This window comes from Grus americana, chromosome 9 (assembly GCF_028858705.1).
Source record: "Grus americana isolate bGruAme1 chromosome 9, bGruAme1.mat, whole genome shotgun sequence".
Classification (NCBI taxonomy): Eukaryota; Metazoa; Chordata; class Aves; order Gruiformes; family Gruidae; genus Grus; species Grus americana.
In genome coordinates this window covers 16,329,493-16,346,412 of record NC_072860.1, presented here as the reverse complement: position 1 = coordinate 16,346,412, position 16,920 = coordinate 16,329,493, and the positions used below count along the sequence as shown (strand labels likewise).

Below are 16,920 nucleotides of genomic sequence, written 5' to 3'. Positions count from 1 at the left end.
GTAACAGTTCACTCAGCTTTTTTTTTTTAATTATTTATTTATTTTTTTCTTTTTCCACTGGCCATACCAATCTGATTACACCTTCAAGGGATCATCTGCCCCTAAAGCTTAATTAAGGAGCTCTTGTCTGACTCTTCACTGACTCACCTGCCACTGTATGAGCTCATGTCTGACTTGTCCTAGGAAGATAGTGAAATATGTCAGGCTTCTTTGAAATATAGCAGGTTTTTGTTTTATTGCACCCCTGACATTGCTGTTGGCTGCTGCAGAGGTGAACAGAAAGATGACTGCCCCAACTTGGTTACATTTATCTAAACTTAGTCGCTCGCCTCTTTGTGCCTTGAAAAACCAGATGGGGTTTTGCTTGCACAGCTGTAGGTATGTTAGAGTTAATAAAAAAAATAAAATTAAAAATTAAATAACCTTTGAGTTTTGGCTTCAGGCAAAGTAGGTGAAATGATGTGTTTTGGAGATGAATGCTCTTGCAGGAGGCAAGATGTAGCTTGCAGGAGAACATCTGCAACCAATCCATTCTGTATGAGATGGGGCAAAGACTTGTTTGTATCTCAGTACCTGTTCAAACATGTTGTAGCACAGCAAAAAGAGGTTTTGAATGCATTGAGGAAGGGTGGGTAAGAAGGAAAAAAGACATCAAGCTGAATGTTTGCTTAATAGCTTTGATTTCTTCATTAAACTTTTAAGCACTTTAATAATTTGATTAGCTCCTTTCAGAGCACTGCAGAATTCCTTTTTTTTTTTTCTTTTCCTTTTCTCTTTCGTTAGAAGAAAAGAGAAAAAACCCTAGTCATCTTCATGCTGCAAAATGAGCTTGCTTTCTGGCCTGGAGCGAATCTGGTAACCGTTCACTACCTTTGTGTACCCCCCCTGAGGACTGTCAGTGGAAGGATGTTGATCAAAGAGTGTGCAGAGATTCAGTTACCAGGCTGACTGCCTGGACACCAGAATGCAGCTTCCCAGTCAAATCCTCCTTGCCAGCTACTGTCATCCTCTTTGTTCTGTAAGAAGTGAAATGTGGAATGAACATCGAGAAACTGCAGTTTGCAGAGCTCGTTTGCCTGCCTTTAATTGTGCACTTGAAATGCCTCTTTCTCAGAGCCTGTGGCAGCATAGAACAGTTATATGACTCAGGAGCAGCTGAAGTGGTGAGGTTGGTAATCGAGGTTCTCATATTGAGGTTCTCATATCATCATACTGATGGTTCTCATCATCATACTGAGCTCTGTGGGTTTTTGGTTTTTTTGTTGGTTTTTTGGCTTTTTTGTAAGCTGACCCCCAAGGTGCACATGCAGCTGTATTTCTCGTTTATACGTGTAACTAGTGTGAGATTTGAATGTGCAGACTGCATGTGACAGGGATCTGCTGTCAGGGGAGTGTAGCAACTGTTGCTCAGATCTTCCTTGTCTTATGGGCTGAATGCCTTGCTGGCAAGTTCGGGGGGGAGCTGATTTGGGCTGAGTAAGGTGGAGAACGTGCCTCTGAATGCATGCTCCTTGCCTCTGGTGGGATTTTAGTGCCCTGCTTTATGTGGATGGTGGTGTAATGCTACTAGGGTAGTACGTTGCCAGTGCTTAAAAACAGCAGGCTGCAATTTTTTTTTTCCTTGCCTCACACTGAATCCTACTGCGACTTTGCCAAAAGTGCTTGCTTAAGCAAGCCAGCCCTGGTCATGTGCTAATGTTCTTCAAGGCCCCAATGCACAAGTGAATTAAGGAACTGCAAGATGCAGAAATGCCTGTCCTCTGCCTTTGTTGTAGACAGGGCTCCTCCATTGTGCATTTGCTCATGAGCGCATCACTCTTACTCCTGTGTTTGCATGCATTTGTCAAGTCTCTGGTGATTCTCAGTGCTGTTGTTCACCTGTGTTCCCTGGCTGGCTACCAGGAAGGCCTCCTACAGCTTGACCATACTCGGCAGGTGGACACCTATGCTAGGGATAGCCTTAGGCTCCATGCCACGCTGCACAGGCTTGCCATGCTGCACCTGGAAAGAGAATTGCTGTGTCTGTGTGGTGCTGCAGCAATGGGTCAGGTTCGTTAGCTCTGGCACATTGCAACTTGAACGTGACAGTCTGGGGGCTCTGCAGAAATGTCTTGGCTGCGTCTGAACGCCTTTCTCCTGCATATCACACACTGGGTTAGCACGTGGCAAGCCAGCAGTCCCTGAAGCTGCACTATGGGCATGCCTTTAGCAGGCCTTGAGCAAGAGTACTGGTTGCTTTTGTGTAGCCCTGCAAGGAGCATCCTGACCTAGAGAGGTGGTCAGGACTGTGTTCAGGTGCAGATTGTACCTCACTCCCCATGCTTAGGGCTTCAGGCAAGAGGGCTTTAGGTGGCTCTCATGTCATTCCTTGAGTTTGCTGTCCTGGACTGCATGAAAAGCCTGATGTATGCAAGTTGCCTGAGTGGGTCTCTGTCCTGATGTGCTGATGACTCATGCAATCTTCCTTTTCTGCCTTCAGAGCTGCGTTGCTGTGACACTCTTGAGCAATAGCAGAGCTCATCTGTGGAGAAATCTCCTTTTAGAGAGAGTTTCAAAAGTGGTTGGCTGTCCAGGGTTTTGTTTGCCTGCTTCAGAGCTCCCATCGCAGAATCACCAAGGGAGGTGGCCAAAGTTACGTGGTGGGAATGACACTTACTCGAGCATTGGCCTAACTCTCTGATTTTATCCCCCTCTCGTGCAAATGTTGCTTTGTCCCTCAATTCCTCCATACACCTCTGTACACCTCTGCTTCCTCTTTCTCTGAATTGTGTGATTAATTATTCTTCCCAGCCCACTGCTGCAACGTGAAAACGGGTCCCTCTTACTTTTGCAAGGACTTTCAAAGGTGCTTGCTCTTTGGAGAGGTAGCACATGGAGAAGCATACATCAGCCTGTGTGGGAATGGGGTGGGGGTGGTGTTTTGTTTTGGTTTTTTCCCCTTGGCTACATGAGCAGCTAAAACCTGTAACCTACAGGAGTTGGAAGCTCCATGCAGAAAATTAGCTTAGGTTGGTGGAAGAGTTGAGATCGCATTTTTCTTGGCTAATTAAAGGATTAAAGGTGCAGAGATTTAGAGTGAACTGTCAGTGTGCTACAGAAGAGAGCCTTTGATGGTTGAATCCGACTTGAGATTAAACAAATTGCATTTAAATACGAAATATGTGGCAACAGTTACAGTCTAGCTGGGCCTCTATCATTTGCTGTCCTCCAAGGTCAGGTAGCTGGCATGCTGTGACCAGGGCTTCTCCTCCCTTACCAACTTGCTTCTTCCCAAGTGTCTCCCTCTGGATTGTTTCAATCTGTTGCCTCCATACTTTGTAAAACTGGGCTTATTTCTTCTCACCCAGTGCTTTGTGCAGTGGAGCCTGGCATGCCGCCTTACGTGATGACGATCCCGCTGCCCATCGTAGCAGTAGCATGGTTGCATCCTTGTGGTGTGTTTTGTCACGTCTCTGATCCTGTTTAGGGTGGTGTTCTGTTCGGTTTTTTTCGCATCCTGGTGCTTTGCAGTCTGCAACTGGAAAGCTAAATACTCGTTTCCCTTGGACTCTTTTTGTTGTTCAGTTTTGAACTGGTGGATGGAAAGAGTCTTTTGGGTTATACTGATAGTTTAATGAGGTCTTCCTCTACGTGGTAGTGGCTGATAAAATCCTGGAGGGATAGTTAGCTGTCACTGATCTGCTTCTCCAGGTTCAAAGTCCCTGCTTTGTTTGCTGCCAGTTGGTTGTCTTCAACAGGCTACATCTGCAAATGGCTTTCCAGTGTTGGTCCCAACCTTCCTCGTGCCTTCTTGCTTAGATAGCAGTAAATTCAGAGCTGGTAAGGGGCTGGTTTTAGGTCCTACCCTTGATAGCACTTGCATTGATGCAAGCTCATTACATTCATGCTAGCTATCTCAGGACACAGCTTGCTTTCTGCAAGGGCAGGAATTCGTCTGCACAGCATCATGCAGGGCAACAGCACATTCTGTCCGTGGAGGCTTTGCACCTTTCTCTGATGCATCATGTATGAGCTGTAAGGAAAATGGGAGTGCCGGCCAGTGTGAGCCAATAACTTCTTCTGATGTCGCAAGTCTGTCTTGTTTTGCTCCATTTTGTTTTATTTCTTTTGAGGGAGGAAGGTGCTTGTTTCTAGTTACCTTCAATCCATATAAGTTTGTGAGGGCGTTTTTAGTTGGCTTTTTTTTTGGGGGGGGGAGGAAATCAGAAAATTCAAACTGGTGAAAAATCTGCTGGGATTCCAATATCGATCAAAAGCATGGCATTACTTACTAATTGGGTGTGGTTAGTTGGGAAATCTGACTTTTAAAATTGTGTTTCCCAGGGAACTATTCCTGTTTTCATTGTTATCCAGTAACAAAGACTGCCTTTCATTTGGGAAAGCAGCCTTGCTTTGAATGGGATAGGTCTTCTCACAAAGCACCGGTGACTTGGGGTCTTCAGAACTTGCAGTTTGCAAATGGAGCAGTGCAGAGGTAGTGAGGTCTGCAGGGACAAAGAGCTGTTTGGTGTTTTTCTTGGAAAGCCATCTTCAGATTGTGGTCATGTGGATTTGCATCTAAATCCACATTCATTCCTGTTATGTTTCCAGTTAGGTCATGCAGATGACATGATTATCTTTCAGTTACCAAGTAAAATAAATCAATTGAGAGGTATTGAGAGACTTGCTGCAATCTGTTTCCAATAACTTATAGATCTGTAACTATGTCATGGAGCATTTGGGCAATTATTCCTGATGAGTTTACCTAGCAGGCTTGTAGATTTACCTGTAAAGTGCATCCAGGTCCATGCAAGCTTGTTTTGTGCACTTGTGCATTCTTGCTGAAATTATAAAGCAACCTAAGAATCGGGTAAAACAGGTGTGGACTATGCTGTGTTCAAGCCTTCCATTTCTCATGCAACATGTTACTGCAGATCTTCCTTTGGCTTGCATGTCAACTGGGACGTGGTTTTCCATTCTTCTCTTGGGGGGTTGGAAATGCAGACCAGAAGATTTTGATTTCTGTAAGAGAAAAGAAGGACTGCTGGTAACATTTCCCAAACTCATTGCAAACTTTCCTCCCTTTCTAAATGTTGCTCTGCAGAATGGCTGTCTTTCCCTAGCCACTGCAGTTGTGTAGCTTCAGGGTTGCTGGCAAGCATGAGAAAAACTGGAGAAATACCCTAAGCCTGAGATGGGCTTGTTAATCTCCCTAGCAGAGAAGATGCCACAGTCTTGACCTCACTAGCTGCCTGGGGGGTGAAATGCTGCGTTCTGGAGCTGGGCACGTCTTGATGGCCTGATGGCTGCAGCAATGACACCGTTACGTTCCTCAACATGGTTCTTGACAAGCTGTTTCCCATAATATGTAGGAAAATCAAGGTCCTGGTTCAGTAAGGTACTTGAGTGAGTGCATAACCTCTAGCACGTGAATATTCCCTGTGAAATCTATTGGGTTCTGTTGGAGTCAGCAAGGCTGCTCCCATCCTTAAAGGTAGGCATCTGCTTAAACACCTTGCTGAATCATGTCTTGACTTTGAAAGTAGGCTTAGAAGAAACCACATCAGTTGACTCAAGGACTGTGCTTAGGTAGGTCATTGAGGATAGAAGGAGAGGGCTGGGAAAGAGGAGGATCTGGGTAAAATACAGATCTCGGAACCTTGCAAATGCTGATAATAGACAAGAACACAGTCACTAGTTGACTTTCTCGCAGTTCATCCCCAAAGCTTAATTGTCTGAATAAAAGGTTTAAAGGTTTGACTTAGTCACCATTCATCCTAAGTATGCTGGAGCTGCTGTCATGCTTTATTGATCTAGCTTAGATCTGAGTTAGTATATCTTTGTGTCCACAGTAAAACTATGACTTGCTCAGTTAGGTGTGATTTTTGTCTTTCCTAATCCTTATGTTTTCTCTGTGACTCAGAATTAGAGTATGGCTTCGTTGGGTCAGTAAATCCACAAAACAGAGGGACATTTACAGAAATGGTTTGGTTCAGTTTGGATTCCCTGTCCTCTAGGAGGAGGAGAGGGCCCTTACCAGATGGTCTTCATACAGAGGAAGAAAATTTGTCCCTGCTCAGTGTCTGCGTGTCAGTTTTTTGCCTCTCTCACCAGCTAGTTTGTCCTGGCCAGAAAAGCTTTGCTGGCTTTTCACTTTAATTATCAATGAAATGCTCTGCAAGCAGGAGAACAATATTTGCATAGATGTAATTCTGGAAATTGAGCGTAATGTGATCAGGAAATGGGACAGGCCCTGGCTGTTATCATGGAAGAGACTTGCTGGTACCTGCACTTTGTTTCAAATGTAATAAGATCTGACTCAGGAAGGTTTCCTGGACGTTAATAGAGAAAACTCAATGCCCTTTTGGCAAGGGACTCGCGCTAACCTTTCTGCACGGGAACAAAAGAGATTTCTTGCAAATTCATAAATCTGTTCTGAAAGGGCTGCCCACAATACACTGAAGCTGAAATGGTCTCCCTTGGAGCAGAAAGGCAGGGGCGTGTGTGTGTGTGTGTGTGTGTTCAGGACTTGCTTTTTCTGAGATAGAAGCCAAAGAACAAGGCACTTGTGTGCGCTGCCAGTGAAATCTCAGTGGGAAGACATGATGCTACTTGCAAGGTATGCACAAGACAAGACCAGAGGCGCCGCAGTGCTTGATTACTGTCAAGGGCTTAGTTGGAACTTGCCTTTGCTCTTTGGCCTGCAGCATTTATGTAGAAATTGGGGATGCTGCTGCTTGCTTCCAAAGCTTTGCCTTGATGGGTCCTGCCCACATCTTAGGCGGGGAGGAAGAGGGGGGGGGCACTCAGAGCCTATGAAGTAAACAGGAAAATTACTCACCTTAATGATGCATTTCACTGGTACTGCTGCTTTGAGAGCCTGTCAGATTTAATACTTTCTGTCTTTCTTCCCATAGGTGTGATTAATACTTTATTAGAAGGATGGAGAGGTATCTGTACTTTCCCTCAGGTAGAATAAACAGGGGGGAAAGGAAGGTGAATAGGAGAGAAAGGGGATCGCCTTTTCCATCAAAACCAGTCTTTGTTGAGAGCGCACATACAGAAGAGACCTCGCTGGCTGACTTGGGTGGTGGCCCCTTACTCTATCAGAGCATTCCAGTTGACAGCTGAGACCCTTGGCCTCCTGGTTAGCTGCTAGCCCTGCTCCATGCGGTGCAGTGGCTGGTTCCCAGCTCAAGGGACAGCCAGGGAGCAGTCCTGCACTTGGTCACAGAACAGCATTGAAGTAGGCATGCCCAGCCAAGAAAATACTCATGCAGTCATCAGCCTGCTCAAAATGCTTAGTCCATTGTAGAGGCAGAGTGTCTTGCTCTCTGCTCACGAAAGACCTAATGTGTTTTGGCTCTGGATTTTAGTATAGGTAATAAACCCCATGTTTCACAGGAGGTGGTCTCGGATGTTTTCACGTTTTCCAAGCTGTGCTGGGCTGTGGTGTCGCAAAGCTCTCACATTGGCTCTGTCTGACCTGTATCTTTGGGTGAAGAAGAGAACTACAGAGAGCTACTGTGGGAGAGCCCTGAGCTGTCACGTGCACAAATTCAGGATCTGAAGATGTGTGTTGCACCATCCAAGGAGACAGGAGTGCTCAGCCAGACCTGCCAGCTTTCCCTCTGGATGAACGTTGCTGAAAACTGCCCCCTTTGAAATAAATCTGGCATCCCTTGCTTGTGTTGAACTGCACTGTTTGGAGATGTCCTGCAGTTTGTGTCAGTAATGCAGTTACCAGCAGGAGGGTTCTTGGTGGGCCACCTGGGATGAGTAAGGAAGCTGATCCTTCACATGGGTTATGGGGGAATGAAAGAGGGATCTCTTATGGCCATCTGCACAAGGCTTAATAGGTAACAGAAGCCCAACTATGCCTTCAGTAGCACTTTAGGAAGACAAGAGGGAAAAAATACAAATTGTCTCTGTGTGAGCTTCTTCAGGGGTTATTTGTCCTTTAAGTAGAGTCCATTGAATCTAAACCCTAAGTCAAGAAAGAGGGAACAGGAAAGAAAATGTATTTGGGCAAAGGTGGTAAGTATGAGACATCATAAGACATTCAACCTGGTTTTAGCTTTTAATCACTTGAATTTTCTCTCCTGTAGCTGTCTGTTAGAATGAGACTGTGCAAAGACGACCAGCGTGCATCTCATCTGAGCCTGTCAGTGACCCAACTAGGAAGATGGGCCCATATTTGACACATACTTTTACCCTTGCAATATGCTGACCCTGTAGCATTTTGCAAGTAGGTTAGCCCTTTGGCATGAGCCAAAATTTGGGTAGAAATCTGTCACCATCTAGGAAAGTGTCCTGCTTTCCAGGGTGTTGAATGGCTGGTGCAGTCTGTGGCAGAGTGCCTCATACCTCCAGGTCTGACTCTGCCCCTAAATTGCAGGCTTGGGATGTTGCTGATTGAAAAGACTACGTTGCCAGAACAACTTTTGTTGTGTTCTTTTTTTTTTTTTTCTTTTTTAACATGTTCTCTTGTCCAGCTTGGCTTCCCTCTGTTGTAACAGATACTGTACTAATAACAGCTCATTTACTTTCCTCTGAGATATTAATGAAGTCCCCTTATTTGCAGATGAGAGAACTAAAAAGAGTTTTGGATTTAGGTCTTACAGCTGGCATTTCTTTGAACACTGCTTCCTCCCCTTGATCTCCAGCTGGTGTGGAGCTATCTGAACCTGTGACTGTATCCCAAATTGCTGAGGGCCCAAAGCATACATCTACTGTCTAGAGGGCTACAAGGCTTAATCTGCTTGTCAGGGACTCTTATAGCTGACTTGCGTTGATGAAACCAGGCAGGATTTGGTGGGAGCAGGCTTATTTTGGAGAGCTCTAGGATTTTTGCTTTGCCATTTGCTTATCTTAATTGAGCATGCACAGAAACAATCAGTAAGGACAACCTCTATGTGCTGCTGTGGTTCTTCCTTCCTTATGGTTGAGTTCATCACCCTTTGACTTTCAGCAGGGGACAAAAGTGACTGGGAGATGCACTAAAAGTTGGTGTCTCGTTACTCCAGACAATATTTCCTCTGGCTGGTTAGAGTTTTTGGAGTTTTGCAGGTAGGATGGAGCATGCTGGAACATGCGGACTTGAAACAAGTGAGATCTGAGAGGCTAATAGGAAGCAAACAGCAGCCTTCCTCTTTGGCTGAACCTGAGACAGATGGTTGTAAGAAGGTTTAATCCCTCACACCAAGCCAGGAGGAGGTTTGAAATGGCTAACCTAGGCTCTACTTAAAGCAGTCCCTGAGCAGAACAGTCTCTGGTGCTCAATATCTGAGGCTGATGTTGTGCACGTGAGCAGCAGTATGTGGTGGGGTGGGTTTGCTGTCGGGAGCCTGGATACCGGTTCATTTCTGGACTCCTTGATAAGAAAATTCTGGTTTCCTTTAAAATACAAATTGAATCAGATCTTTAAGTCCAGGTTTGACTTCACAAATGCCCTTACGCAGAGGCATACCGGCTTAAGCAGGTGGCAGGTAACAATGCTGCCAAAAGTTGGGCATATGCTGAAGGTTTTTTGCTAAGTCAAGTCTTGGAGGTTTTTACCTGCAGCTTTGGTGAATATGTTCTGATGTAATGAGTAGAATTGGCTGGTTATGTCACTGTCCCAGTTTCTAGCTGGTGTGATACTTAGTGTTATACTAATCAACTTATAGTTTCATGTAAACAAACACACGTGGTCATATATATACTCACTTGCATTACCTGCAAGGAGCTGCATGTATTTTATATGGATGCAAATACTTGTACCTTCATTGTAGCACTTTGTTTGCAGCGGGTTCCCTCCTGCTAGGAGGATGTGAAACAGCTGAGTGTTCTTGAGGATAGTGGAGCTGTGAAAGGAGGGTAGAAATGCAATTAAGTTGCTCATGGAGCTGCTTCTGCATTCACTGTAATGACTAAAAATGTTGCTGTCAAATTTTGACTCACTAAATAATATTCAATAATCAAGCTGATGTTTTTCAATTCCAATTTTAACTAATATTTTAGTCTGACTTTGTTTACTCCTCACTATTCTGCCAAATGTTAACACTTCATAGCCTTTAGGTGAGTGTGAGTAGTATAAGAGTGGGCTTCCACAGTGTATGTTTTAGTGTTGTATCTTCTTTGGTAGTCAAACGGGTTGCTTATGTTATTGTGCGTCCGTAATACGGAAGACACTGGGAGACCCAAACATCAACTTGTGAGTTGAACAGAATGAAAATAACGTGTGTCCATCCCAAACCCCCAAAAACACCAAAACCCAATGTTTGAAGTATAACAATGCAGCATGAGGCCTGATGCATGGGAGGCTTTATTTGCAAAATCATTCTGATCCTATGGAAATGAGCGCAGCGTTCAGAGCCTGGTATGCTTGCAAAGCGTGTGTGCTTTGGCCTGTTACGTTGCATCAGAGGGAACTGTGCTATTGTGGGGATAATTCTTGGGTGTTTTGTGTATGAGTGTAGACTAGTGTTTGTAAGAAGGTACCTGAGAGTGTACCTTGGATTTTGGGTAATAACATAAAATAGATACTCCCTGTGGAAGCTACTTCAGTCAGTGAAAATTGCCACATTACAAAATAACGTGGGATCCCACTGTCAGTGGGCACTTACTGCGACCCACAGGGGAAGAGTTGTTCAGCACTGGCTCAGCTTTGGCTTTCAGCACGTTCACTCTCATTTCATACCTTCACCTCACTTGCAAAATTTCCGGTGCAAAGTAGTCGATCAGAAATGCAAATTACTAGACATTGTTAGCATCTGAAACTTATTTGGTACTGCTAAAGTTTCAGTTTAGAAACTGGCAGAGAAACTGGATACGATGCGCAAGCAGTGTGTGAGCTGGGTACGCAAGGTAAGGTCATTTGACTGCAGGAGTCTTACGGTTTTGGTTTTTAAATAAATTAATTTCAAAAAGATTTAAAAAAATAAAATAGACTAGCAAAGGAAGAGAACATAACTAACAATTATATAGTAAAGCTTTCCTTTACGGCCATCAGTTTGTATCAAAAAACACATGTAAAATAATTCCCAGCTTGCCTCTGAAGCTTTCCATCAGAGGTTTTTTTCCTCTCTTGAAACAGGATACTTTTCAGTTCATTCTTTTTGTTGTTGTTGTTGCTCATTTAAAAATGTGTTTTCAAGCCAAACCTCAAGAGGTCTTCATTTGTTGATGAAATAAGTCTGTAGATAAGAAACTAAAATGTAAAAGCCCTTGAATGTAAAGTTTTCAAACTTATAACTGTTTCACAGTGCAAAAATAGTATGGGCAAATATCAGTGTTATTTCTGTTATCGTTGTGGCTTTGCTGTCAACATTGAGGAGGAGTATTCCTAAAGCAGGTAATACATCCTGGTCAAGGTAGTTTGGAATTAAATCTCTGGGGAGCTTCAAGCGAGATGCTGAAGTATTGTCGCATGAATGAATGATCCCATTTTCCTAAAGATGGGAGAATCTAGTGGATGATCTGAATTCAATATTCTGGGGAATTTCAGGGGGTCTCCTACCCCCTGACCTGCCACGCTCCTACCAAACATGACCAGTTGTGCGTGTCCCCATGCGCGCTCTTCTCAGCCTGCTTCAGCACTGTCCCCTGAGACAGGGTGCGTGGCTGGGGACGGGTGTTTGCGGGGTGCTGGCAGGGGACTGGGCGGGAGTGCAGAGCGGAGGAGATCGCAGGGGTTTGTACGGGGAGGGGGGAGCACGGAGCTGGCGCTCTCTGCCAAGGCGAGTAGGTGGTTGTGCACGCAGCTCCGCATCTGCCGGTGTGTGGGGGGGTGAAATCTGCTTTTCTCTCCCTTTTGCATTGCGCGATAGCAGAACGCGGGAGCCGTGCCAGCTCAGCCGAGCGCAAGCGTCCCTTTTCAGCGGGTTGGGGGGCAGCACCGCTTCTCCCAAATCCCTGCCCGTGGGCTGAGCCCCGCGGTTAGCCACAGCCGGGGGGCGGGGGGGCAGGCGGCTCCGCGGCGGGGCTGCACGCAAGGAGGGGATGCGGCACACACCAGGCACCGTCCCGCTGAATCCCTGTCCTCAGGCTACGTTTCTCCGTTCTCCTCCCTGCCACCCCTCCCCTTCCCCGTTTACCTAAGCAGGTCAGCACACACACACTATATATATATTTATTTATTTTTTCACCAAGGTTTCCAAGGTGCAGCACCAGCTGCCGTCGGCGTCCGGTCCGGCGTGGGGAGCGCCGCCTGCCCCGGGGCAGCGGGGAGCCGCACCGACACGCTCCTCGCCGCTTCTCCCGTTTCTCTTGCGGTTTTCGCGGCGTTGCCCGTCCCCACGCAGCTCGTGGGTCGCGTACCTCCTCCCCTCCGCCGTCCCCTCCGCGCTGCCGGCCGGGGGGACGCGGGGCCCCCCTGCCTGATGTCAACATCTCGGAGGGTGAGGCCGGGGAGGAATGTGCCGCTCCCAGCCCGGCGCAGGTAATTAATCCCTGCGACTGACAGGTGGCAACAGGCGGCCTTTGGCTGCGGCTCCTGGGGAAAAGCGCTCGGAGGAAGGATTTTAATAGCTCCTCAGCACCGTTCGTGCGCGCCTGGCGAGGCGCGGGGTGCGCGGCGGCGGGGATGGGGAGGGGGCGGGCGAACTCAAGGGGAACGTGAAGTTTAAGTCTCTGCAAAGGTGGACGCCCTTGGGTGAATCGCTGCCCTTCCCCAAGGGGTAAAAGAGGGTGACATGGGTTTTTTCCTTTGGCCCAGGGTGAAGTTTGGTAAATGTCTGCAAAGCGCTTGTGGGGCTTGCATCAGCATCCCTCCCGTTCCCGTCCTCCCCGAATGTCGCATGGTGGTTTCCTCTTCAGGTGGGGGGATGCTCGCTGGTGCGGTGGGCTGTGGGTCTGGGGGCTGTTGTCACGTATGGTGGACTTGTAGACGTGTTGGGGCTGACGATCACTGGACCTGTCATGCCCCGTGGTTTGAATGTCTGCTATATCTGCTAGCAGCAAGCTGTCTGCTTTTCTCTGGAGCCTGACGAGATAGAGGACCTCAGACTGGAGCTGCAACAAGTCAGCTAGTAAGCAGTGTGGTTAAGGTTATGCTGAGCCAAAGGTTAAATCTGGCAGGAGATGTCCATGTCTGCAGCGCTCCTGGTAGAGCTGCTCTTGGGCTTTCCTGCTGAGCATTCTCGGGATACAAGTCACTTGCTAAGAGTGTGTGTGCGCGTGTGCATGCACATGTATTTGGTGTCCCTGCCATGCCCCCAACAGTTTTTTTTGCGAATGAAAAGTTAAATCACTGTTCATAAAAAAAAAAAAAAAATTAAAAAAAAATTTTTATTCTTAGTAGGTAACTTCCTACTACCTTTTTTTCTCATAAAAGAATAAACCTTATGCAGGTGACTTTCTGGTTTTTTGCAACTTCTTGTTCTCATCTGCAAATTCTTTGGTGCAAGTAAATGTTGCTTTCCCACTCTTCTAACCTGTTCCCTACCTCCCTGCCCCCTTTTCGGAGTTAGTTCAATAGGGGACAAAGCACAGCTGACTGGCTTTGAAAACATCAAGTAAAATGAATTTAGTGTTTAACGGAGTTGAACTAAAACGTGACTTCTTGAAAGAAGTTTGCAAAAGATTTGAAAGACCTGTTGATCTGAGCAGAAGGGGCTCAGGGAGCTGTCACGCCATAAGCCAGCCTCTGGGATCACCTTCAAGTTGACATCCATCAGCATTCGCAGAGCTGGTTGAACCCTGCTCCTTTTAAAGACTTAGAGGCCGTAATCCCTCAGCTAGATCAGATGGTAAAACCAATATTAGAGGTAGATTTCCAAAGTAGTGCTTGGGGGATTTCACTGTATCAGAGTTTTGCAGGGGAATTGAATGCTCAGTGAAAAGCCATTGCAGCTTGCATTGCACCCAGCACTTATTTCCAGGAGACTTCTGCCCTTTCTAGCAAAAATTTTTCACTTGAGAGGGGAAAAATGTTTTGTTTTCTCCTTTAAACCCTTCGTTGACACACCTTCCGGAGAAGGGGCTTGCTGAGAAATCAGACAGGTGTTGCCTGATGGTAACTGGTGTGTGTATTGCGATACTGAATTACCAGCCAGGGTGCCAAGAGTGGGTAATACAGTATGTCTGCGCAGGCAGGTGGGGAGGGCAGGGCTGCAGGCACTGGAATGTTTTCTTCTTTCCTTTTAAAACATATTATTAAGTAAAAAGCTAAATTCACTGTTGTTCTTAGCAATCTCTTGAAGTCTGCTTATTTGGGCATGATGTGCAGCACTCCAACCCCAAAGAAAAGTCTGAGCCAAAGCTCTTTCCTCTCCCTCTCAAACGGATAACATGTCGCCAGGCTCTGTTCTTTTATTTCTTTTAAATAACTTTCTGGTCTGTGTGTCTGGTAGAAGTAGTGTTCGCTCTCTTCAGACTGTTGGCGCAGCTTTTGTTCTTGCTGCTAGATCATGACTACTGTCATCTTGCTAAAGGACAGGTTTGTTGATTGGATCAAGCTAATTTTTGGTATTTTTTGCTCCTAATTAATTTCATTTTCCTATACTACCAAGTAACAGAAGTGCATTGACTTATTGTCATGCTCTAGATTTCTGGGAATTGCTGGTTGTGATCTTACTCCTCATACAGTGAGTGTCTGTCAGTTCCCGTAGCAAAATAGTGGGCAGGGGGATTGTCACGTCTGCGAGGTGGGGCAGTTTGGGGACCGTTGGGGAGAGGCATGTGTGCCGAGAGGGGTGACCCTTGCTTGCAGGCACTCTTTGAATGCACAGACAGCTCCTGCCTTGGGGTTTTTTCTGATGCGTATTTGCTTTGAAATCTATATACAATATCCTGTCTTGCTTCATGGATATAGCGATTATCACCGATCCAGTACGAAGTCACCATGACCTAGTTGTGCGCATCTGTTTATGCCAATAGATAGCTGAGCGTCAGGTTACCCACGGTTGCAGCAAAGTTGGCAGGGTGGGAAACCCAAGCCCCTTACTGTCTGACAGCAGGTACCCCGTGGACAGATTTACACTGGTGTTAAATGACCAACTGCTCAGCAATTGCACGCTCACAGGCGGCTGTGCCTGAGGTAGATGTGAAATCATGGCCGTGTGCCATGGCCCCGAGCCCTGTGTAGTGCGCACGAGGCTTGAACCCATCTTGCAATCGGATGACAAAAAGGCGGCGCAGCCTCTTGCTGTCTTGTTCGCCTCTGCTGGGTGCTGCTGCTTGCCTCCCCATGCCCCGTATCCTGAAGCAGAGGAGGGCTCCTGGTCACCCTCCTCTGACATACCAAGTTCAAGGTGTTGGCCAGAGCCTGGAGCTCTTGAGTCTGCCCTGTGTTTTGGGGACATATGTATTTTTTTCCTTGTTAGATAGGCGTATTCATCGTAACACATTAGTCCTTAGCTGTTTTGCTTTCTGTGAATTTAAGCTGCAGGTCCAATGCCTTCCTTGCTGGTTGTAGCCAAAGGGGTCTGACGGGGTGCTGAAGGGAGGACAAGGAGCAGATCCCTGCCTTTGCTGGCAGAGGGGCCACGCTGTTTGACCTGGAGCCTCGGTATTCGTGTTGGGCACCTCTCCTGTCCTTCTGAAAGCAGTGATTTTCTGCTCTCCATGCCCCCCCACGCCCCCACCCCGTAACCTCAGCATTCTGTCTTTGAAGATATTGTACATAAGATAACAGTCAACACTAACACTTCTGATCCGTGACCGAGGGGTGTGTATCTCCTTCCATTTGTTCAATTCTCCAAATGCCTGCAGACACCGGACACGTTGGCTCCTGGTGTGTGCTGTGCCCTCCCTGCACCATCACACTTCCATATTTATGCTTTCATTGCAGCCCATCGCCTTTGGGTACCCAATTTCTTTACACTTCAATAGTGTTCACAAATCGCTTGGATGCCTTGGCTTTTTGAGATTTTGAGGCTTTCTGTCCATGAAACCTTCACAATGCTATTAGCAAACTGGTGTGTTGAGGGAAACAATGCTTTCTAAATTTTCTTCCTCTTTCAAATATAAGTGATTCTTTTCCTGCTTCTTGAGATGAAAAGACAACATAGTGAGCTCACTCTTACCTTCAGTAAGGAATTGCTTTTTAATTAAAAAACAATAAGGAATTTCAGGTTAAAAAGATGTATGATACAAATCGCCATCTAGATCTATTTCGCAACTTTTTTTGTAATTGTTTGGCATGTTCCCTGTTTCCGCGGGCTGGGTAAATCCTTTGTGGGTTTAATCTCTAGCCTGCAGGCACATAAAATACATTGCACAACTTGGCCTTTGCATTTTAAAGAATTTTTTTTCCTTGGCTTAAATACCTGTAGCATCTTCTTTGCCATATGGCAGGGTGGTGTTGAGTGAGGAGGGAAGGGACCAGCTTGGCTTATTTTTAATCCCCCTCTCCTCCTCAGTGTCTCTCTCCCAACTTTGGTTTTTTTCTGTGTTAGCAAGGTGTACGCTTTGAAATGCAAATAATCCCTGAATATCACTAGCTAATCCTTCTGTTGCCACGTCACCCGCCACCCACCCATGCATGCGCCAGCTCTTTCCACCCCAGCAGGGTGGATGGCCACGTCGTGCTCCCAACCTGTGTGAACCTGCCGGTGCTCCGTTTGAACAGTTGGGACCGGAGCCGTATCAGCCACGGCTACTAGAGATTTTTTTTGAGAAAACAGCTACCTTGGGGCTTTCACTTTTCTTTCTCTGCAAGAACAGAAGAGATGGAAGTGGGGAAATGCCAGCAATTCCTGTGGGTTACATGGTTAGAGTTACTGGGAGAGCTCTGCGCTTGCAGATGTCTGAGCACTGGGAGAAAACAGAAAGCCTTTGGAGTGGGGTACTGATAAGAACAGCTGGTTTTTGGAACAACCTTCTATAGCAGAGGAGATCAGAGAGTCCCCTTCACAGGGGACATCCAGAAAAATGGGTTCAGGTTAGACTGTACTGAACCATATAAGAGTTTCCTTGTGACCATTTCTACTAAGCACATGCCCTTATTTCAGTGTGGAT

General features: G+C 46.3%; 1 protein-coding gene across 5 annotated transcripts in view; it reads left to right on the top strand.

Annotated features, from left to right (window-relative positions):
- TP63 (tumor protein p63) overlaps positions 1 to 16,920 on the top strand; it is a 106,608-nt gene that overhangs the window by 66,429 nt on the left and 23,259 nt on the right. The gene's annotated exons all lie outside the window — the stretch shown is intronic.